General features: G+C 49.6%; 1 pseudogene; it reads left to right on the top strand.

Moving 5' to 3' along the window:
* Nucleotides 1–12,388: 12,388 nt before the first annotated feature.
* On the top strand, nucleotides 12,389–22,369 carry LOC125759970 (uncharacterized; annotated as a pseudogene).
* Nucleotides 22,370–22,673: the final 304 nt, after the last annotated feature.

Here is a 22,673-nt window from a genome sequence, read left to right as displayed (position 1 = left end):
CCGTCTTGGAGCACTTTGGAGCAGCAAAATTTTCATCTTGGAGCACTTTGGAGCAGATAATTTTGCATCTGGGAGCACTTTGGAGCAGCGAATTTTACATCCTGGAGTGCAATACAGAAGCATACTGCATTAACATTCAAGCACCTGAGTATTATTATGGGGCTCTTTTGAAGGCTAGAAATATTTCGATTCATTGCAAACCTAATGGAAAAAATCATCTCAGGAGCATAGGCGTGCGCACAGGGGGGGGGGCAGTGGCCCCCCCCCTAATCACCTAAGAGGGGGGGGGGGCGCAAAATCTGCCCCGTACATTGACCCTTGCAATAGCAATTTTATGGACACTCTCGGCGGATTTTTGCCGTCGCCGTTGCCGTAATTTTCCGTATAAAGTCCAAATTAATAACATCACCACGCGCATTCTAGCCGCGGGTAAAAGCTCGCGAGCGCTGGCGACGAACGCGCCTGAAGCGGAGATTAAACTAGCCGGCCGTCTGTCTCCGCCGCACGGACAGCGCATAAGATAACATCTTCCCGCGTGCGGGCCTGCCGTCGATTGCTCATCAAACAGAGAGGAAACGCCCCGCCCGTCTTTCGTAAGGAACATGAAGGGACGCCAGGGGAGCGGAAGGGGGGGGGGGACCGCATCTTTCGAAGGGCACAGTCGCTTGCGCGCGCGCTATCTCAAGGCATCAGGAGACGACTCGTAAACATGCTGCGCTCTCAACGCTTACTTCGCGTTTAGAGAACTCAGAGCAAGAAAACGCTTCGGTTCCTGGAGGGGCCATATTCCCTTAAACCAGCGTTTTGTTGAGTTACGCGAGATCGGATCCAAAAGAGTTAGCTGCTAGTCTTACTTCGTTTCACAATACAATTTTTGGTATCGCATTCATTGCTTCGCTCTTAAGCGAAACTGAGTTTTTTTTAACCGTTAGCTATTGACCCCCGAAAGCGAGAGGCGGACGTGTAACATGGCGTAGCCGCTTCCCTGTGGGCCGTCAACGACGGGCCCGCTACTGACAGCTGCGCATTTGCGGCTGCTCCGACCAGGAGATATGATTTTACTAATGAGATGACATTTTTAAAAAGCAAGCAAAAAATTCGGATTGAAACCCTAGCACATGAGCTCGAAAGGGCAGGGCCTTTTAGGGGGTATTTACCGCAGAGTGATTACAAACTCGGACGTGCTGGCGGAAGGAATTACGAAAAAATTGGGGGACGCCTAAGCTTCGCCTTTAAGAGTTGAACGCGGTAGCGATATTATGTTCCTAGCGCGCACTTCGAACACTACGAGTGTTTAACAGAATGCGCGCACTAAGGTGTGTGCCTTATGTAATGGGTAGCATGCTTTAAACCAGGAGCAATTATGCGCGAGAAACTTTTTCGAAGTTGAGATGCACCCACTACGTGGTCCTAAGGGAATACGCGCAGTAATGTGTGTGCCTTTTGTAATGGGTGGCTCTCTTTAAACCACGAAGTCATTATGATATTGACATGGTGTGACGCCCGATGGCAATGTACGCTTGTACCATGCAATATTACTGCGATGTTACATCTCGTACTGTGACACCTGTATACAGGACGCGTATTTTTGGGAAGCATGAAAGTTACTTTCAGTGCAGCTCCAAGCAGAGGCGTGGCTGTGTGGTAGAACACCTGCTTGCCACGCAGACGGCCTGGGTTCGATTCTCACTCGGACCCGACATTTTTATTATTTATTTTATTTGCAGCTTTTTCCATTTTTCGCTCACGGACAAGATGATGATTTTTCGCTCACAACCAACGGCCCCGACGCCGACGGCGGAATTTATGCGATACGAGCTCTTTAACGCTATCGCGTTAAAAGCTGTTCTGGATGAAGATCCATGGATAAAGTATATCTGAGGAAAAGTGTCAGCGCGTTTCCACAGTTCGCGTGCTCTTCCATAAACGCGAAGCAAGGAAAATTCGATATTGTCCCATATATCTACTGCGAGCGATACCAAATTTCATTCCGCGATGACCGGAAACAGAAGTGACAGACATTTTAGCGGCACTCATGTAGTTATTACTGAACATTGCTTTCCGTCCGTGCAGTGCGACGCTTGAAACGAGCTAAACAGACGACGTCCGCCGATGAATCACCGGCGCACTTTCTCGCTACCGATAGGCGTAGACGTCACCAGCCTCTGCGGAGAGCGCGTTTTGCTGTCGAGCCGACTTGCAGAACAGAAGCTGCGTCGGCACCGTGCATGGCATCGTGGCTTACTCGGAACGCACGCGCGAGCGCTATTTATTCAGCGGAATAATTCTTGGTCCATGATTGCGACTTTATTGGCAGCCCCAAGATCGAGCTGCACATGTTCTGACGCGCCGGCGGTGCGATTTCCGGTGATGGACGCCCCGAAACCCGAGACTTTGGCGCAGTTTGGCGCAAATTTCGTAGATATTATCAGGATGGCGTAGTAAATACAATTTGGCGCAGTTGGCGCAGGAGTGGTATCACTGCGTTCGTACAGTGCAATACAGATCCGAAACCGAAACACAACAATGAGCTCGTGCAGAGGGCACGGTGGGAGGCAAGTTTCAGCGCAGTCGCATTTTCAGCGCAGCTTAAGAAACTAGGGTCTTCAGAATTACGTATGAATGTATTTTCTATTAAAGGAACACGCCACCTAATACTTATCTAGTGATGTTGCGCCTCAGATATGCGTAATATTTACTTTCTGATCGACAACGTTCACAAGTATGAACAGCCGTACCAGTTCAAGCTGGGTGGGCGGTAAGCAAGTGGTTCAACTTTGGCCGGGTGGCTGAATCGAGTGACGTGCCGACAAACAGAAAGACAGACAGACCGAAATTTCTCCGTTTAAGTATCCCAAGAAAGACTATCGTCTTTAAAAGCAGTAATTTTTACACTCTTCAAGTGCTCTCAGAGGCCTAAATCCTCAACCTCTGCGAGCCATTTACAGGTAATATTCTAAATATCCTTTCTTACCTGCCTGAAGACCACACCATACGCATCTGTTGGGTCCCGAGCCACGTTGGGATTCCATGTAATGAAAGAGCGGACCAATTAGCTGCAACGGCCAAACACATGCATGACTCAAAGATCAACATACCTGACAAGCTTCATCTAATTAAACCCGTCCTTGGTGAATGGAAGACGTGTTTTCACCAAGAACGTTTTATTGAAGTGGTTCTGTGCCGACTACGAATCGCCCATACACACGTCACACACAACTATTTGCTGAGAGATGAAGAACCACCAATATGCAGCAAATGTCACGAGGAACTAACAGTAATACACGCTTTAATAGCTTGCCCACATCTGGAAACGCTCAGACAAAAACATTTTCATACGTTTTATAAGCTAAGCATTCCATTTCACCCGATGCTACTCCTTGATGATGAGCCTTTAATACCCTTGGCTAATGTGATCAGCTTCTTATAGGAAGCAGAATTATTAAACAAACTGTAATTATGATAGACTGTGCCACCTTCACCATAATAGCAAAGTCTAACTAATGCCACCTGCAGCACGGCCTCGCCAGAGAGACCCTTTCTGCGGCAGGTATTTTTAAATGAGGCACTGCCTTCCCGGCCCTTGGATATAAGGACACGGGCAGAGCAGTAGTGCTACGTGAACGCCGTTACAGTTTTACCATGATGACCTCGTGCGCCATTCATATACATTGACCATCCCACGCATCCCGCCCATAATTTTAGAGTATATATATATATATATTTTTTACGCGCTTAAGCAGCGAGTAATTTTAGGCCTCTCTACAGTCACGCTACACCATTCATCATATCCCATCTGTCATCTCCGAGCACATAGATCATAGTGTACTTTCACTATAGCTTTTTTCCTTTCTTATCACCGTGTGTCTGGCGCAGCATAGCCTTAGTCGCTTTTGCGCCATAAAACCCAACATAAACAAACAAACAAGTATTGTTTGTCATTGAAAATTTTTGACAAATGGCGAAGAACCAGTGTGCCATAAAATCGCCTCCAATTGTTACGTGACGTCACAAGTCTGCGAAAACTGGCGGCGTTAAAATGGAGTGTGCACAATAAGCAGCACATTACTGTGCTGAACAGTAACTCATTTTTTTTTCAGAGTAGTCAGACAGTGTCTCTTTCTGAACGTAATTTAAGAAGGCTGCCCGCCAATCACATTGGCAGCGGCTGCTTATTAGACCCGAGAAGTTGGGGTGGCGCCGCCTGGCGGGAGGCGCGGATGACGTCACGGCAAGGACTCTTCGACGCCCGCCGTGACGCGCCGGCATATCACAGCTTGCTTCGTGCGCTGTTCCGCTGTTTACGTTCGTTTTTTGCCTGTCTCAAGCTTCAGATGAATGACGAAAACAGCATCGATAAGGTTCCTAGTAAGAGGACAAAAAGTTATATGCATTTTTTCTTCACAGTTCCCAACGGTGCCCGCGCGCGGTCGTGCACACTTTGAAAGCGGTGACCAGGTTTGTTGTGTCGCGCTGCTAACTTCGGGGATGGGTCTAATTCCCGACCACAGCAGCCGCATTCCGATGGGTGTGAAAAGCAACACTCCTCTGCTTAGATACAGGAGCACGTTGAAAAATTTGAGACGGTCAAAATAAATCTCCAGCGTGTCTCACAATCATGTCGTGGTCTTGACACGCAAGACACCTTATTCACATTATTAGGTTGCGTTGTTCACGGGCGATTCCTTTAAAAATATGATGGCTTCGCCTCCACAAATATTATTTGCATCGGACGCATCCGCGATCGGTGGACAGCCTTCTTGCCGGTGTGCCAAGCCCCGCGCACGATTACGAAAGCACATGCAGTATTGAGCTTCGCAAAATATCTCGAGAGCGCTCGCCCGAGAATACTGCCGCAGTTGTTGTGTTGGTTTTTCTTCTGCACTCGCTCACTCATCATGTTGTTTAGTTTCACGTTTTTCTCGCAATAATTTCGGGGCTTCATTTCACAACAAAAAAAGTTGAGGTTAATTGCGGTAACTCCTTATTGCTGTCAGATTGTGTCTTCATGCAGCATCGTAGCAACGGCGCTCTTACACTTGTATAAGTACTAGTTTCGATAGCCAGCTCATAAATTATTTTTTTGCATTCGATATACCCCTGAGCATCATGAACCTCTATGTATAGACATGACGTGCGAGACCATTAATTGACTCATTAAAGCGAAGGACGTTCAATTAATACGTGGGCCACGTTACTGAGAGTGCCATCGAAACAGTTCAAAACGCTCATTTCGACTTTCAGGCGTTTGTTTTGCAGACGATTGTTATCAACAGTGCTCCCACGAGAACTTAACATTACCGCTTGGGACCTGGCGGTTTATCGGACCAGCAGTTCATGCAAATCAGGGTACACGGCCACATAATCCCAGGCGAGTGTTGAGAAGAAATGTTTACATAATTCAAGTATACTAACACCTTAGAATTTCGGAAACCATTGTGTGCGTGGCAGTATTACTTTGTTTAATTTCCCGGATGTATTAAGTGAATATTACGATTAACAGATTCATCGAAAGTCTTCTGTAGCAGAAAGCGCAATTCTGTCAAATCACCTATATAATCTGCCAAGGCATACATAACTTGTACGATAAGCCGCAATGTAGTTAGTGAATTGAAAACGTCCTAATTTAATTTGTAACCCTCGGGACGCGTGTTCTAACCGTGGAGTCTACGCCAAGTTGTAATGAAGTTAGAACCATTAGCGTAAATTTTTTACAGCGAAAGCTGTTATGAGCTCATTTCACCGGCCGTTTTTGGCGCCGTAGTTGTCCGCCGCCGCCGCAGCCGCCAGTGTCCGTAACCACTATCGCTCGAAATAAAAAAATTTCAGGGAGGAACGAGGTTCGAACCTAGGCACTCCGCGTGGGAGCCCAGTATTCAACCTCTGAGCCATGCCGGTGCTTGAAACTGCTTTGCAAAAAGGTCCTATACAGGCTTCATGTCGGGAAGGAACCACATTAACATATGCAATATAGCGTGGTAGAAGAGTAAAATAAACACCAAGCGTCGCACAACGCGAATTCTGTAATCAGGCGTCACACAATGCGAATTTCGCAACGAGAAGGTTGTTGTATGCTTCCAACCCATTACAAAGGGCTCCGCCATAATTCTTTATCGTCATCAGGCACAGCATCAACAAAGTGCGCATAATGCCTTACATGCGCAGGTACCAAGGCTCTCCGTAGAATTACGAAAAATGGCATAATGCCTGCTTTCCTACTTCTAAAAAATTACAATGATTTATAGCATAGTGGGTTCCTCGCAAGTGCACTTGTATTGGTTGCCAAGGAAGCCCATAAGCGCATGATCCATTTCCTCGGGGTCTCAGTAAAGTTCTTCGCCCCCCCCCCCCCCCCCCCCGCACCTCTCTGTTCCACGTCAACGTATGTTATACAGCATGGCGGGAGAAGGACAGGCCGTTTAAAGCTTCCAACCCAATACAAAGGGTTGAGCCATAATTCTTCATCGTCATCATTCGTCGCGTCAACAAAGTGCACATAATGCTTACACACGTGTAGCTGGTGCCTCGCTTCTCCGCAGAATGACGGATAATGGCTTAGTAGGTGGTTCCGAACTTCACAAATATTGTGATTTAAGGCGTAATGGGTACCTTGCTAGTGTACTTGTATTAGTAGCCCCAAGAGAGCTTACACGGTGCTTTAGAAATGCCGCTCTTCCAGCTTTCGCTGTGACTGTGCTGCGGTTTCAGCGCAGGCCTGGCGTTTTTTAGTACGATGTCTTGGAGTACGCGGTGAAAACAACGAATGCCTTGCTCTCGTGCATCACCATTTTCACGGTGAAGCTTACGATCTGGCGGGAATTTGCCCATTATAAGCTATATTATCCAAACTTTCTACAGCTTACTAAACTTTCGCTAGTAGTGTAAACTTCTACCTTCTCCCTTGGGAGATTTTCATCGCAAGAATGAGCAGTAATCACCACCGTATCGCGAAAGAACGGGTACGCGGCGGGCGCAGAAAAAGGCGATCCTCGGCCGCGGCGCAAGCGAGTCCTTGCCGTGACGTCACATCGCCGCGACTGTCGCGCCGCCAGTGTTCGTTCTCGGGGCAAATAGTAGTGGGCAAGATGGATTCATATGTGTATGATAGATACTTTCAGTAGTAGTATAACAATGCTGAGCTGTTTTTGCGCGTGTACGACTCTGTGAACTCATCGTTGCTGACAAAGAGGTAGAGAGAGAAATAAATAAGATTAGGAACAGACACAATCCTTTGCAGGTAGGCAGCCTCCTTAGTCCAGAAAACCGTGGACGCTGATCATCTCCGCTGCAGGCTACCATATGATAAGCCGAGTGAAGCAGTCTAATCGGAGACTAAAGTGGGAATCTATATTAATAATAATATCTGGGGTTTAACGTCCCAAAACCACGATATGATTATGAGAGACGCCGTAGCGGAGGGCTCCGGAAATTTCGACCACCTGGGGTTCTTTAACGTGCACTTAAATCTAAGTACACGGGCCTCCGGCATTTTCGCCTCCATCGAAAGTGGAGCCGCCGCGGCCGGGATTCGATCCCGCGACCTTCGGGTCAGCAGTCGAGCGCCATAACCACTAGACCACCGTGGCGGGGCGGGGAATCTGTATTAGCTGTCCTGGTTAGGCACAACTTAAATACTGGACAGTTCTGCACACTCATCAACTCGCAGCAGCTTGAATATGGAGCAGTCGCGATGCTATTCGTTTTCAAAGAAACTGAATTTCCTGAAAAAGGAGAGCGTTTGATCGGGCTATAAAACATTTGCTGGTTCCCGCCCATGTTTGCGTCGCGGATTACTTAAATTTCAGGCCAGGCAGGACAAACTAAAATCATGACAGATTGCTGCAATGTTATAGAGCCCCTGCTGAGCGATAGCCTCCTCTGCAATGCTCGAGCGACGCACAAGCGTGGAATCGGCAGCCTGCACCGCAGGTAGCAGGGTGTCTACCGACCGGGAAAACCGGGAATTCTCAGGGATTTTGGGTAGTCTGGAAATTCTCAGGGAAAACTCAGGGAAATTGTGCTCCCATCAGGGAAAATCCACAGTCTCTTTATAGAAAGGCGACGAAAGTCGCAGTAGCGCTTGCTCAATATTTTGTGAACGCATTTTTCAAATCAAACGGCCGCTGCGGCTGCGGGGAAGTGGCGCACCTTGATGCTGTCATCGCCTTCGGAGCGGTGAAGTGGGAGAGAATTCGGCTAATGCGTGGCATGCGGGAACCGCGAACCACGACACATCGTATCGCGCAATGTTGTCAGGATGTTCTGGGAGTACGCGGTGTAGTTCTGTAAACTTTCTCGCGCGTGCTGTGCGTTAGCGCCCGATATGGTGTTTTTGTTATCGCCGCGTGTCAAGTAACAAGCATGATTAGTTGTAGAAGCGGTAGCAGTAAATGTAACGAGCTTGAGTTATCTTGCAAGCGATTGCGATCGCGCAGGAAGCGAATGTCTTCGACAAGGCTCGTATCTGGCAAGCCATCCCGATCGGCGAGAAAAAAGACGCTTGTTGGCTGTTATCGGAAAGCTCACTCGCTCTGATCCCGGGCTTCAAAGATGCTATCTAGGACTCCGTGAAGAATATAATAAATTTCCAGGCGAGAGCTAGCGTAACTAACGGGCCCATTCACAGCAAGTGAAAGCTTTTTTTATTTCTTTTTTTCCCGATGAGGGCACTGCTGAAACAAGTTTTAGGCAGTCGACTCAAATTTTTGGGGGCTGCAGCTGGCACTTACCAGCCACACCACGTGGGTGTTTGCTACAAAGCCGAATTACAAAACTTTTTAGAGCCATGGCATAGCGGCGACCGAAATTCGCGACACCGGCACGGGTCCCACATGCTCGATTCGGCGCGCGATGTCGGAAAACATACGTTTCCACCATAATCGGATGTGCCGTAATTCAGGCTGTTGCCGTGCTTTCATGCGAGCTTAGCCCGCAGCTATATTGCTTGTTTTTTTGCGATAGCAATTATATAGACACTCCGACGCGAATTTTTTGCCTTCGCCATGATCTTCCCTACCAAGTCCAAATCGCGATTACATCACACCGCGCGTCGCATGCTCCATGTGCGAGTTAAAGTGCGCGAGCGCTGCCGACGAACGGGGCTTAAGCAGAGATGAAACGAGCCGACCGTCTCATTCGCGCGATGGGCACATGGATAGGAGCCGGCGCGTTGGGAAGGGGGGGGGGGGGCTGAGTCCGACAGGAAGTGCGTACTTTGTACCAGCGTGGTCGCGTGCGCCGCGGTATCTTTAGTGGGGATCAGCATACGGCTCATACCTTTGTAGGTGTTGTGCTCTAATTGCAAAACTTCCGTTGAAGCCATAGCAGTGGCAGATCCCGGGGGGGGGGGGGGGTCACTAGCGGCGAGCGCCCCCCCCCCAAGCCAGCCCCCGCCCCCTCCCTTCAGAGCCTGTCGTCCACCTCCTTTGTCAGGCTTGCTTGTCGAGTTTGCCCCCTTTGTCAGGTTGCTTTGCCTGCCACTGTCCAAAAGGGGTAAAGAGAATCTTGTCCCTGCTCTCTACCTCTCGTTGCTCTACCCTTTCCTGCTTCCCTATGCACATTTCCAACGAAGGCTTCTTAGGCACCGCCATAATCCCCTCTGGGCTGTTGTAAATATGCGTGACCCACCAAAATGCACTGCTGAGCGTTGGCTTCAGCCTTTGTACCCCCCCCCCCCCCATTATGTACCTGAATCCGCCCCTGAGCCATAGATCATAGATAGGGCACTTCACTTAGTGCAGCGGCTGCGTTTCCTGAAGGAGCGAGCTGCTAGCCTATATTCATATAAAATTCCTCTTTGTTGCTATCGGATTTACTATTTTGCTCTCGCGGTGAAACTGACTCTTTTTTTCTAACGTGGGATGGTTTTCGATGTTGTGCGTTCGTAGAGAGCAAATAGTTCGGTTGGGCAACATGATAGCAAAGGCGTTGCATTGCTCTGGGCAACGCGCGAGGATTTGACAACAACCCGCAGCAGCAGAACAAGCGCAATTCCACAGTGCATTAAACCCGCATTTGTTTCGTCTTTACATGTGACACTCTGGCAAGGCATCTAACTGTGATTGCTGCATCTCAGGCTCAACAAAATTGATTTTTTTCACGCAAAAAAAATAAAAGAAAAGTTTTTTCATGTTGCCATATTAGTCGAGCATTCTTGTGGCCTTTTCAGTTTAAGATTAATCCTTCAGTAACTATGCCTTGCATGAAAGGTCGAATTTCAGTTTAACGAAGTTTCAATATAACGAAGTGAGTTGCCGCTTTTACCAACTTTGCTATATTGAGGCTTATCTGTTCCATGTACTATTCAAATGGAATTAAGTCGTTTTCATTTTCTAAAATGGTATTAGAGAGTGACATCACCGAGCGATATGGTCTCTACCCATCTTGACATAAAACAAAGTTCTGTTTCACTCAGGGAATTTCAGCAAAAACACTCAGGGAAAACCTGGAAAACTCAGGGAATTTAGAAATGTCAACTCGGTAGACACCCTGGGTAGCCTACAGCGCATGGTCATGACAAACGGAGGACAGTCGTCACCGCAGAATCGTAGGACAAATTTTATTACAAAATTACGTTATTGCTGCGTTCAAGTAAAACTTTGCCTGACTTGTTAGTTTCCCAGTCTGCAGCCGACAATAAACACTGTCGAAAGTGGGGGGTGGGGGGGGGGCTAGCGCTCCACTTGCCCCCCCGGTAGATACGCCTATGCACTGTACGTGGTACTTTTACGATGCCGAAAGGACGGTGGTCTGCAATTGGACTTCGCTCGATGCGGTGCTGGCCGGAGTAATTTCGCTGGAACACGTGACCGTACCTAGGAGTAAGACCATTCCCGACATGACAGACTCGTTTGTTCGAAACTGGCTGACGGTGCAGGGGAGTTCACAGCACCGCGGGCTTGGCAGGACGGTCATCGACATCGTCATGTACGCACCAGGAAGTATGAGACAAGACTTCGTGCCCCCGCCTTTTGTATTTGCACTTACGGTGTACGACGAGCAGCTTCCAGCGGCGGTAAAATAAGCCGTTCTCGGTGCACAGACGACGGTAGCGACTGGGAAACTGACACTAAAACGGTTTCTCCCGCGGCGACATATTCAAGGTCATGACGGGTATCGGTGAGGAGTCCTTCTCGCAACGAGAGAACATAGCGAACGTCTTCAACGAGATTTTTTTGATCAATGTGCTGCTGACGGCGCTGCGGAACAGCTCGCTCGAAACCTCGAGGCTCGTGAATCTTGATAATTACACGGAAGTGCAGCTGCTGCCGATAGCGTGGTGTTTCCTGAAGTGCGAGAGCAAGTTCAGCATGTTCCGTCCAGTCTGCGATGCTCCTCTGCAACACATCTCGGATTTTGCCGAGGAGTTTGTGTAAACTTGGCAGCAACTTGAACCCGCATCGCAAGTGCAGTGAACATAGCGCATCGTAACAACATACTTATTAATATTTACTAATGCATATTGTTACAAGAGAAGGTACCTTGCTCTAAATCCCTTTTATTTGATCATGTTAACAGATGTTAGCAATACTTCATTCGTGCAAATGAGAGTGTCTAGTACGGCACCAAAATTTGTGGTGACATTTTACGCCTGTGCGTTACTTATAACACGCATTTATTTTATTCCCAAATACAGTCGGTGGCATACTGAACTAAGGCGATTGTGAAATGGTTGTTATATGTAGCTTAGGAGATTTATTTTAGATAGGCAAACCTTAAAACCAACTTTTACACTACAGACCATATATGATTGTGCTCGTGATCTGTAACATATTCTGAATGAGAACCGAGCATCCTGTTGGAATTACGCAGGGATAAGTTTTATTTGTGCAACCGCGAATATTACGCAAATTTTAATTCGTCTACGTACGAAGTCTCCTTATAGCTTTCGCAGATAGCGTCCATGATCAGTAAGCGCTACGGATACGTGAAAAAGAGAATAGACACTTTTAGTTGGGCGTACGTAACGAGCCTACGTACGCAGGACGATACGTTGCGTACGGTGCAAGCGAAGCGCGACAGCACTTTTAGTTTACCGTATCGAGCATGTCGGGATGCATTTCGTTCAACTAGACGTATCATACGTGAAATGAAACAGCTTTTGAGTGCTTCTTAGCGCCATCGTGCGGTGGCGGCCGCGATAAAGGCCACTAGCATCCAAGTCAAGCCGAATCGTTGGATCAACGTTTTTGCGGTTTTTGCGTCGTTCTGCGTGGTTTCGCGAAGTCGTCTTTTGCGTGTGCGTTCGCTTTTACCGTGTGTTTGGTTGCGCTGTGTTCTGTTAGACTTACTGTGTTGAACCCTTCACTGTAGCCTTGCCGTGCTGAGCCCTGCAGTGTGTGTGTGCGCGCTTAGTGTGTGGTGTGGTGTTCTGCGTACTTGCCGTGAGTGTATCGCCTTTGTTCAGCTTGGCGTGCGCGCTTAAGGATGCCACCCTCAGACGTTTTATCAAATGCGCGCTTGTTGTCGGTCCTGACTTGGGCCGAAATTGACGACCTCCTGTTGTCCCATAAAGAGCGGCGGCTGCTACGACATGAGTATACCTTGGATGAGCTTGAAGACGAAATGAGGCGAAGCAGGGAGGCCGAATTGGTGAGGTACCGTTCCCAACATGGACTTCTTGACATTGATCGCATGGACTCTTCAACGTTCAAACTCATGTTCCGGTTCCACAAAAATGACTTTGACGATCTCTGTAGTGCCCTGCTAGTGCCGCAAGAGATCACAACTGCACAAAAGGTGAGGTTGTGTGGCCGGGAGGCTTTGTGCGTGTTGCTGCGGAGGCTGGCGTATCCCAACAGCTGGTGTGACTTGGAGGGGATTTTTGGGCGACACTCCTCTGTCATGTCAAATGCTATGTCGCGACTCATTGGCCATATCCTGAGCACCTTCGGACACCTGCTGACAGACGTGAACAACCACGAGTGGATGTCGCTTGCTTCACTGAAGGAATTCACCGGCGTAAGTCACTGCTAACATACTAGACACCTACCTGACGCAAGTATATCGAGATCTATTTAATTCTTTTGCGGTATTAAGCAAAACCGCTGCTAGTTTCATTTTTCTCTTTCCGAAGGGCGGCGTTACGTGATGCCGTGTTCCTGAGTGTGCAGGGAGGGTCACAGAACACGAGCGTATCTCGAATTCCCGGCATTTTAGCGGTTATAAGAAGGCATAACAGGAATTCTGGTGAAGCCATGTTGTCGCCTCCGCCAACACCAAGAAACACACATATTGCTTTTAAGGAGCTATGCCAACTGTTATTGCACTACTTGGCCTTCTAGTTCTAATGGTTAGGCTGCCATTTCAGTGCGGGATAAAAAAAGCATCACGCAATACTATTTAAGCTGCACTTCGATGTAGCGCATGGACTGGTATAGGTATTCCCATTGTATCACATTTGTAACATAACACAGCACGGCATAGAAAGTTAACCTGATCTTCCAAATTTGTTGTACTATGGTGGTGGTGCTGTGGTATTTAATGTATGCACCCCCCTCCCACACACACTGCTTTGCGTGACATCGAAGGCTTTATCTCTAAGCATTATGCAGTGTTGTTTACAAATGTGCAGAGATGACCATTTTATAGACATTTTCATGTCACAGTATGTACGGGACAATGATTTGAAAATGCATGCGCCGTCATGCTTTGCTGCAGGCTGCTGAAGACAAGGGCTCTCCCCTGCCCAATTGCTGGGCCTTCATCGATGGGACAGCCCGTCCTATTTGCCGGCCAAAAAGAAATCAGAAGCTGTACTTCTCCGGCCACAAGAGGATGGACATGGTAAAATACCAATCACTGATGTGCCCCAATGGCATTGTGTGCCAGCTTGATGGACACTATCCAGGGAGCTGGCATGATGCAAGTGAGTTCTGCCATTCACCCACAACGAACACTTCACTGCCTAAGCAACCATGATTGTACAATAAGTGGAAGCACAGACGTATTCAATAATCTCTCTCTTTGTCATGAAGCCAACCAGTGACGATGGCAGGTTTGCCGTTCGTGAAAAGAACTTCCCATGTATGTGCATGATGATACGGTATGCATTGTCACAGAGCTATTGCTGTGACACAGGAGCAATGATTGCAGTCATATATGTGACTACATAGCAACTTAGTCACATGTTGCTCCTACACTGTTCATTAACAAGCAGTCATGCAGCGGCCATCAGGCAACAGTTTACGAGCCATATCACTACCGTATTGACCTTGACCAGTCCTGCAAGGCAGGACGTCATTTGCCAGTGTATCTCATTTCTTTAGTTGCTAAGTGCTCTTCTTATCACTTTGAGAGTAGCCAAGCAGAAAAAACAATGGTCACGTTGGCCTGCTCAGTGTGGCATTGTAGAAGGAATGATTTCTCAGAATGTCATGATATTGTCACGTGGTCGTGACGTCGACGAAGACAGCAGTCGGCCTTTGCAGGGTGAAACTGTTTATTTGGCCGAACTTTTGGCCGGAAAATGAGAACTAGAACTACAGCAATACACGCTGTACAATGATAGCGGCGAACAGGGCGTCGTCCGTCGATCAACTGACAAGCGGTGAAGCGCGTCGGTATTTAAACATGCGCCGTCGAATATTCCAGCGTTATCGCTGGCTGTCGTGCAAATTCTAGAATAAGCTCGAGTGTGCGCGTCTTGCGCGCAATCCTAACAAAACGATCTACAATGATCGCGAAGGTTCTCGAACAACGAGGCGCGGTTCGCGCTGAGCGTTGCTGACAGTCTTTCTGGCCGAAAACCGAATACAGCAAAAGTGATAAAAAAACGCACGTGGCAATGCCCCCCTCTGAAAAAGCATCGTCCCGATGCTTAAAACAGAACAGGCCAATGCATGCAACAATAAACAAGAATAAAGCAACAAAGTACAATAAACAATAAGCACAAGAAAGAAAGCACAATAAAGCAAAATGACAGTCCTCAGATTCGCTAACGTGCGTAATATGGTTTGAGGCGCACGACATGGACGACTTCAGGTCGTGCACGGCGCCGCTGAGAGTTCGTAATGCCATCAGGGACAACCTCGTAGTCGAGTGCGCCGTGGCGTCGAAGTACCCTGTACGGTCCGAAGTATCGTCGAAGAAGCTTCTCACTGAGTCCCCGTCGGCGTATTGGCGTCCATACCCATACACGGTCACCGGGTTGGTATTCCATGTGGCGTCGTCGAAGGTTGTAGCGGCGGCTGTCAGTCGTCTGCTGGTTCTTGATCCGTAGGCGGTCGAGCTGTCGTGCTTCTTCGGCGCGCTGTAAGTAAGCGGCGGCGTCGAGATTTTCTTCGTCGGTGACGTTGGGTAGCATGGCGTCGAGCGTCGTCGCCGGGCTTCTTCCGTAGACCAACTTGTACGGCGTCATTTGCGTCGTTTCTTGCATGGCCGTGTTGTAAGCGAAGGTCACGTACGGAAGGACGGCGTCCCACGTCTTGTGCTCAACGTCGACGTACATGGCCAGCATGTCGGCGATGGTCTTATTTAGACGCTCGGTGAGGCCATTGGTCTGTGGGTGGTAGGCGGTGGTGCGGCGGTGGCTCGTCTCGCTGTATTTGAAGATCGCCTGAGTTAGGTCCGCAGTAAAGGCGGTACCTCTGTCTATTATGAGGACCTCTGGGGCGCCATGACGCAAGACGATGTGCTCCACGAAGAACTTGGCTACCTCGGCGGCACTGCCTTTGGGCAAGGCCTTTGTCTCGGCGTAACGGGTGAGGTAGTCAGTTGCTACGACGATCCACTTGTTGCCGGAAGTCGACGTCGGGAACGGCCCCAGTAGGTCCATCCCGATTTGCTGGAACGGCCGGTGAGGTGGTTCGATTGGCTGCAGAAGTCCCGCTGGCTTAGTCGGCGGTGTCTTCCGTCGCTGGCAATCTCGGCAAGTCTTAACGTAGTGGGCGACGTCGGCAGGAAGGCGTGGCCAGTAGTATTTTTCCTGTATCCTCGCGAGCGTGCGGGAAAAGCCGAGGTGGCTAGCCGTCGGGTCGTCGTGCAGGACCTGCAGAACCTCTGGTCGCAGTGCCGAAGGCACAACGATGAGGTAGTCGGCCCGGGCCGGAGAGTTCTTCTTTACGAGGACGTCGTTTTTCAAGTGAAATGACGCCAATCCCCGGCTGAATACTTTTGGAACAACGGCGGTCCTGCCCTTGAGGTATTCCACAAGGCCCCTGAGTTCCGGGTCGGCTCGCTGTCGTTCAGCGAAGTCGTCGGCACTTATGGTTCCCAAGAAGCAGTCATCATCGTGGTCGTCCTGCGGCGGTGCGTCGACGGGGGCACGAGACAAGCAGTCGGCGTCGGAGTGTTTTCTTCCGGACTTGTAAACGACGGTAATGTCGAATTCTCGAAGTCTTAGGCTCCACCGTGCGAGGCGACCTGAAGGGCCCTTCAAGTTGGCTAGCCAACACAAGGCGTGGTGGTCGCTCACAACTTTGAAGGGCCGGCCGTAGATGTAGGGGCGAAACTTCGATGTAGCCCAGATGATGGCCAGGCACTCCTTTTCTGTTGTGGAATAGTTGATTTCTGCCTTTGATAGTGACCGGCTAGCATAACTGATGACCCTTTCCAATCCGTCGGTCTTCTGCACAAGGACGACGCCGAGTCCTACGCTGCTTGCGTCGGTGTGGATTTCCGTATCGGCGTGCTCGTCGAAATGCGCAAGTATCGGAGGCTTCTGCAGGCGTCGTTTCAATTCTTGAAATGCCTGAACTTGCGACGTTTCCCACCTGAATTCGACGTCAGCCTTCGTGAGTTGCGTCAGTGGCTCGGCGATCCGTGAAAATTCCTTGACGAAACGTCTGTAATAGGCGCACAAGCCGAGAAAATGGCGTACGGCCTTCTTGTCGGTGGGCGTCGGGAAGTCAGCGACGGCAGCTGTTTTCCGCGGGTCCGGGCGAACACCATCCTTGCTGATCACATGACCCAAGAACAAGAGCTCCTCGTACGCGAAGCGGCACTTTTCAGGCTTCAAAGTGAGTCCGGAGGTCTTGATTGCTTGAAGTAGAGCTTCAAGGCGCCGAAGGTGTCCGTCAAAGTTTGAGGAAAACACAACGACGTCGTCCAAGTACACGAGGCACGTCTGCCACTTCAAGCCGGCCAGTACTGTATCCATAACCCGTTGAAAAGTCGCAGGTGCCGAGCAAAGACCAAAAGGCATGACCTTGAACTCAAACAGGCCGTCTGGCGTTATAAAGGCAGTCTTTTCTCGGTCTCTCTCGTCGACTTCTATTTGCCAGTAACCGGTCTTGAGGTCCATCGACGAAAAGTACTTTGCGTTGTGTAATCGATCCAGGGTGTCGTCTATCCGGGGAAGGGGATATACGTCCTTCTTCGTGACTTTGTTCAGGCGACGATAATCGACGCAAAAACGGAGAGTCCCATCCTTCTTCTTCACTAGCACCACGGGGGATGCCCACGGACTCTTCGACGGCTGGATGATGTCGTCGCGTAGCATTTCGTCGACCTGTTTCTTCACGGCCTCCCGTTCCCGCGTCGAAACCCGGTAGGGACTCTGACGGAGTGGTCGAGCATTTTCTTCTGTTATAATGCGGTGCTTAGCAAGGGGCGTTTGTCGGACCCGCGATGACGACGAGAAACAGTCCTTGTTTTTCTGCAGAAGGCATCGAAGCTGTTGCTGTTGGCGAGCGGGAAGATTTGGGTTTACGCCGAACGGTGGCTCAGCTGTTGGAGTAGTCGTCGTAGCTTCGTCGTAATCCGAAAAGGCAAATGCATCGCTGACGGCCAAGATTTCTTCGATGTATGCAATCGTCGTGCCCCTGCTCAGGTGTCTGTATTCTTGGCTGAAGTTCGTTAGCATCACGCTTCCTTTTCCTTCGTGCAAGCGAGCAATTCCCCTTGCAACGCAAATGTCACGGTCTAGTAGCAAACGCTGATCGCTCTCGATGACACCTTCGATGTCTTGAGCTTTTTCGGTGCTGACGGGAATTATGACGCTGGAGCGAGGCGGGATGGTAACTTGATCCTCGAGCACGTTCAGGGCATGGTGACATGGATTCGTATCCGGCGGTGTCGTTTTGTCCGGCGATAGAGTTATCGACTTGGTTCTTAAGTCAATGACGGCGCCATGATGGTTTAAGAAATCCATGCCAAGTATGACGTCCCTGGAGCAGTGTTGCAAGATTACGAAACTCGCAGGATACGTGCGATTATTGATTGTTACTCTTGCTGTGCAGACTCCAGACGGCGTTATTAGATGGCCTCCAGCGGTACGCATTTCGGGGCCTTCCCAAGCAGTCTTAACTTTCTTCAACTTCGTGGCGAAAGGCCCACTGATGACGCAATAGTCGGCTCCAGTGTAGACGAGAGCGGTGACGTTGTGGCCGTCAATGAGAACGTCGAGGTCGCTAGTTCGTCGTCTTGCGTTGCGGTTGGGTCGCGGCGTCGGGTCACGGCTGCGTCGGTTTGTTCCGCTGCTTCGACGTGGCGTCGTCAGGTCTTCCTCAGGCCGTGAAGTTTCGACGTCGGGGCTTCGTTCGGCTTGCGGCGTGTTCTTTAGATTTCGTTGCGGCGTTGTCGTCGGCGGCGGAGGATCTTCGGTAGTTCGTCGTACAGCAACCGCACCTCCATCGGTTGCTGCCCTTAGTTTCCCGGATACGGGCTAGGCGACCGGCCCCGATTTGAGCCAGTGTACTGCCGGCGGTGCGGTGACATGTAGCGGCCCGGCGAAGGCGAGCGGGAAGGTCGTCGTTCTTGCCACTGTGTTCCGGTGAGGTAGTCGTCGATGTCGCGAGGCCGTTCGCCTGGCTCTGGGCGCGGCGCGTTGACGGCGACTCCTCGAAGCCCCATCTGTCGGTACTGACTGCGGCGGTACGTGTGACCGGCTTCCCCGCAGTGGTAGCAGAGCGGGCGGTCGGTCTTCCTTGGCGTGTATTGCTGGCCGTCTGGTGGGCGGTATGACGTCGGTGGCGGCGGCGGTGGTGCCTGGCGGCGGGACTGCTGGGGCGGCGCGGCGTCTCGACGTGGGCGAGGAGGGGGGGCGTTGCGTCGGGCTGCAGCAGCATAGCTCACTGCTTGCAGCTGCGGCTGCGCTGACTCGGGGGTGCCCAGAGACTGCTGGATTTCCTCTCGGACGATGTCGGCGATCGAGGCAGCTTCAGGCTGTGGTAAGGGTAACAGCTTGCGCAGTTCTTCCCGCACGATCGCTCGGATCGTTTCACGCAGGTCGTCGGAGCCGACGGCATGAACAGCTGGGCTGTCTTGAATCGATCGGCGATTATAGTGGCGGTTGCGCATTTCCAGCGTCTTCTCAATCGTCGTCGGCTCTGAGATGAAGTCTTGGACTGTCGAGGGTGGGTTCCGCATCAGCCCAGCGAAGAGCTCTTGCTTTACCCCTCGCATGAGCAACCTGACTTTCTTGTCCTCAAGCAAGGCAGGGTCAGCGTGGCAGAACAGTCTGGTCATTTCCTCTCCAAGTATGGCAACGCTTTCATTTGGAAGTTGGACCCGCGTCTCTAGCAAGGCTGCGGCCCTTTCTTTTCTGACGACGCTTGCAAACGTCTGCAGGAAAGCGCTGCGAAAGGCGTCCCAAGTTCGAAGAGTGGACTCCCGATTCTCGAACCAGGTCCTTGCTGCGTCTTCAAGGTAAAGGTAAACGTGGCGCAGCTTGCCCTCGGAGTCCCAGTTGTTGAACGCTGAGACCCTTTCGAAGGTCTCGAGCCAGGTTTCCGGGTCTTCGAATGACGACCAGCGGAAAGTTCCTTGGGCTGCCGGAGAAGTATCGGCGCAGGCTGCACGGGGTCGGTCATCGTCGCTGCGGTCGGTGTTGGGACCTGGGGCTGCCTGGTGTTTTCGGGAAGGAGCCCGTACTCTGGCTGCAGTCCCTTCTGCCTGCGGCTTGTTCGACGATCCGGGTTTTCTTTGCCGTCGTCCTCCTCGCGGCTTGGGCTTGGGTCAGCGCTTCGCGGTGGCGTCCGGATCATGAAGCAGCACCTTCACCAGATGTCACGTGGTCGTGACGTCGACGAAGACAGCAGTCGGCCTTTGCAGGGTGAAACTGTTTATTTGGCCGAACTTGTGGCCGGAAAATGAGAACTAGAACTACAGCAATACACGCTGTACAATGATAGCGGCGAACAGGGCGTCGTCCGTCGATCAACTGACAAGCGGTGAAGCGCGTCGGTATTTAAACATGTGCCGTCAAATATTCCAGCGTTATCGCTGGCTGTCGTGCAAATTGTAGAATAAGCTCGAGTGTGCGCTAGTGATGCAGAACTATCGATGGTACTATCGATACTATCGATAGCTGAGTCACTATCGAACTATCGATGGTAAAAAATACTATCGACAGCGCTATCAACAGTAAAAAATTCGATGGTACTATCGATAGTATAAAATCAACAGCGCGGACTCACTGCGGAATAAACTTGGTTCCCCGCGCACGTGGTACATAGGGGAACCGGAAGAGCAGACTGAAGGGCAAGAAAGTTGACATGATTGTGTTCTTCACCATAGTGATTTGCTGACACATGATCATAAAGCCAAACTGTTCAGCTGCAGCGGAAAGGAAGTCTTTAGACGAGGTGGGACTGCGCGGCTTCAAATTGATATTGTATTTTATGATTTCAAAATTAAAAATATCAGGAAGTTAATTTTAAGGTGTAACTGGTTGCTTTTGGATACGAATTTATTGATGGATATATTCCGCCATTTTCACTGCGGAAATAATTAATTTCTCTGCGAAGAATTGCTCATAAATTAAGCGAAGCTGGTAATAGGCTATCGCAAATATTTTGGCAATATGGCCGGCCAGCAACCGCATCATTATTCACACCACGATCGATAGTATTGTCACGTGATTGTGACGGTGAAGAATGCTGCAGCAAGACTGGGAAATACGGAGCTCTTTATTTGGGCGAACTTGTGCCCAGAAAATCAAAACTCAAAATACAACCGACGCATGCTGCGCACTGATAGCGGCGGGAGCAGTTGTCAGCCATTGAGTAATCTTATCATCGGCGGGAACGCGTCGTCCTTTATACATCAGTCATCAAACCTTCCAGCGTTATCGCTGGTGAAGCTTCTCAAACATTACGGCGCGGTCTGCGTCGTTGCTAACAGTCTTTGTGGGTGCAACTCGAATACGTCAAAACGAAACAGTAAACACGCGTGGCAGTAATACCGCTAGTAATATAAACGATGGTACTACCGATTGCACTATCGATAGTTTGTCGATAGTAGCACTATCGATAGTTTGTTTACACTATCGATAGTTTCAAAAAAGCTATCGATACTATCGATAGTCAATTTACCGATAGTTCTGCATCACTAGTGTGCGCGTCTTGCGCGCAATCTTAACAAAACGATCTACAATGATCGCGAAGGTTCTCGGACAACGAGGCGCGGTTCGCGCTGAGCGTTGCTGACAGTCTTTGTGGCCGAAAACCGAATACAGCAAAAGTGATAAAGAAACGCACGTGGCAATATTTATGAACCCGGTCTGCTTGCAGAATAGCATAGTTTGTTCTACTTTTTTCATAAATTTAGCACTTATATCAGCATTATTGGTTGGGGATAGTGTGGCAGCAATAGAAAGACCATATGCACTGACGGTATGTATTGAAAATTTGCAATATGGTGTAGATTAAGTGTTCAAATTATTTGCTTCACTTCATTACAAAGCGATAATGCGCAAGCATGAAAGCCAGGGTCATTAAATTTGCTGTAATCATACAAGTACAGTGTGCACTAAATATTGACCCAGGTCGTAGAGTTGCATGTTAAAGTGGTTCATGTAACAATAGTTAATAATAGGTATGCTATTTGCTATTTCCATTCCCACACTAACTAGGGAGAAAGGCAGCAGTATCTTGAAACGTTTTGATGACATGTCCACTGTTCAGTGAAAAAGCGTACATACTGGTCATTAGAAACAATACAGTGAACAGTTGTTGCATGCAGACATCACAAAAACGTAACATTTGAAAATTACATGAACTACACGTTGCATTTTGTTGTGGCTGATTCTTTACCCAGGAATATTCCGAGAAAGCGGAGTGTACACCAAGCTGGAGAAGCTCACGAGAAATGAAGACTTCGTGGTGTACGGCGACCCTGCGTACCCACTCCGCCCACTTCTAATGAAGCCATATGGTGGCTCGTGTTTGTCACCTGCCCAGCAGGCGTTCAACTGTGGCATGAGCGCTGTTCGTCAGGCTGTGGAATGGGGATTTGGTAAAGTCGTCGCCGAATTTGCATTCTTGGACTTCAAAAAAAAACAGAAGCTTCTGTGGCAGCAAGTGGCTGCAATGTATAAAGTTGCCACAATATTGTCTGTCACACAACCATTTATGGCAGTCAAGTCTCCAGCTATTTCAGCCTCCAACCGCCTAAGCTGCATGAATATTTGAAGCCAAGGTTTGCTTAACCCTTTCGGCCCTGGCGGTGTCAGTTGACACCATCACACAACATTTCCCCTAGCACCTCGGACATGAGATCGAAACTGCCCATTCTTGGGGAATACTTCTTCAATCATCCCCACTGCGATTGACGCCAAAATGGCGACATGCTTGCGTAGCTGGGAGCCGCAAAGAAGAAGAAGAAACTTGATCAAAGCCATGGGTGACGCCGAGGTGGGTAAGCGCCATTTTTGGGACGACGTACCGAAGCTGTTTCAATGAGTATCGCACTGAAAAATGAGACGTGGTTCACATTTTGTGTACTCTAGTGAA

The sequence above is a fragment of the Rhipicephalus sanguineus genome, chromosome 9 (assembly GCF_013339695.2).
Source record: "Rhipicephalus sanguineus isolate Rsan-2018 chromosome 9, BIME_Rsan_1.4, whole genome shotgun sequence".
Taxonomy (NCBI): Eukaryota; Metazoa; Arthropoda; class Arachnida; order Ixodida; family Ixodidae; genus Rhipicephalus; species Rhipicephalus sanguineus.
The sequence above is the reverse complement of the archived record's forward strand: the minus strand, read 5'-3'. Positions and strand labels throughout refer to the sequence as shown.